Source organism: Otolemur garnettii, unplaced genomic scaffold, assembly GCF_000181295.1.
Source record: "Otolemur garnettii isolate 467f Iridium unplaced genomic scaffold, OtoGar3 scaffold00013, whole genome shotgun sequence".
Lineage (NCBI taxonomy): Eukaryota > Metazoa > Chordata > Mammalia > Primates > Galagidae > Otolemur > Otolemur garnettii.
Window position 1 is genome coordinate 31501647 of NW_003852408.1, and position 2131 is coordinate 31503777.

A 2131-nucleotide genomic window follows, 5' to 3' on the forward strand; every position below is an offset into this window, starting at 1 on the left:
TGTGAGCACAGAGTGGACACACCTGTTTTAATGGACGGGTGAATGGTTGGGTGGTTAGATAGATACATGGAAATAGAGACCATGAAGTGGACAGAAATTTCTGGGTGTTAGGCAAAAGTAAAACCCTCCACATTCTGTTCTTAACAGGTCCACTCTCAGGAGAAACTGCTTTATCACAGCATAGTCTCCTGGAATTTTGTCAGAGCCTAACCTTCTTGTAGGAAGGGAAATGCCCAACCGCTACTGCTTCTAGCCATCCTGTCCCAGCTAAGGGAGAGGTGAGGAAACTGAGCAGCACTGGTGAAGTTCACAGTCCAGATGCATGGACTATCCAAGCCTGAGGCCCAATCACAGGACTATAGAACAATTTTTCTCTCCCTACACACGTTACTGCCATCATTAAAGGTCTATTTGCCTCAGTTCCTTTTACCTAGTACATCTTATCCACTTTTTAACAGAAAAGTTATAAGTCAAATATAAGGCAATGAGCATGGTTTGAAGAGACTGGCAATCACCAGAGTTTTAAACATGGTGGGAATGTTGGAATTATTAGACCAGAAATTAAAACAAATGGAAAAAGGAGACAGCATAACAGACAAATGATGCAGGCAAAGAGATAGAAATTCTAAGAAAGCATCAAAAAGAAATGTTCATGATCAAAACCACTAACTGAGATGAAGGACGTGTTCAATGGGCTCAGTAGTAGACTGGATATCGCTGAGGAAAGAATCTGTGAGGTTAAGGATATCACAATAAAAACTTCTAAAACTGGAAAGCAAAGAGAAATAAGACTGAAAAAAACAAACAAACAAACAAACAAAAAAAACAAAACCAGAACAGAACATCCAAGAACTGTGGGACAACTCAACAACATGTAACATACGTGTAATACAAATACCAGAAGGAGAAGAAAGAGAAAAAGGAACAGAAGAAGTATTTAAAGCAATAGTGACTGAGAATTTCCCCAAATTAATGTCAGACACCAACCCATAGATTTAGGAATCTTAGAGAACACCAAGCAGGATAAGTGCTAAAAGAATAAAATCTAGGTATATTCTACTCAAATTTCAAAAAATCAAAAATGAAGAAAAAAATCTTAAAAGAAGCCAGAGGGCAAAAACACCTTACTACTAGAGGAGCAAAGAGAAGAATTGTATCCAACATCTCTTCAGAAACTATACAAACAAGAAGAGAATGGAGTCAAATATTTAGAGAGGAAAAAAACCCATCAACCTAGAATTCTGTACCCTGTGAAATTATTCTTGAAGAGTAGAGGAGGAAGAAAGAATTTCTCAGAAAAAAAAAATTGAGGAATTTTTTTGCCAGTATATCTGAATTGCAAGAAATGTTAAAAAGAAAGTACTTTAGAGAGAAGGAGAGTGATATAGGCCAGAAACTCAGATCTACGTAAAGAAAGGAAGAGCATGGGAGAATGAATCAGTGAAGGTAAAAGAAAAACAGATTGTGGACTCTAAGGCACCCACTAAAAAAAGTAAGAAAAAAATGAAGCTTAACCAATACATAGTATGCTAACTAAGGACAGAAAAGGCATTCTATAAAATGCCCAATTAATACTTACAGATAGAGGAGATATCATGGCCACGAAGGTATTTTTCCCAGGATAAGGTGGCTTATCTATTGCACTCCAGATGTGTTAATCCCTCTAATTTCCCCAAATGTGATTGTCTACATAATTAGTGGTATCTGGGAACAAGAGTAAAAAATGCCCAATTAAAATCACAAAAGGCAGGAAAAATGGAAATGAATAACAACGGCAACACATAGAAAATAGTAACGAATATAGTAGACATTAACTCAACTATATCACTAATTACTTTACATGTCAATGGTCTAAATAAACCAATTAAAAGATAGAAATCATCAGAGTGGATTAAAAAAAACAAGACTCAACTTTACATTGTCTGTAAGAAATCCTCTTTAAATACAAAGATGCATATAGATTAAGTATAAAGGAATGAGACACGAATGTATAACATGCTAATACTAATGAAAAGAAAGTAGAAGTGGCTATAGTAATTTCATGATAAGCAGATTTCAGAGCAATAAAAGTTATCAGAGACAAAAGGGGGAAGTATATAACGGTAGGTCAGTTCTCTAAGGAAACAACAAT

The 2131-nt window shown here is 35.8% G+C and overlaps 1 non-coding gene across 1 annotated transcript; it reads left to right on the forward strand.

Annotated features, from left to right (window-relative positions):
• Positions 1–1571: 1571 nt before the first annotated feature.
• LOC111723621 lies at positions 1572–1731 on the forward strand. Its single transcript, XR_002772123.1, has one exon. It is a non-coding gene; the product is annotated as a U1 spliceosomal RNA (small nuclear RNA).
• Positions 1732–2131: the final 400 nt, after the last annotated feature.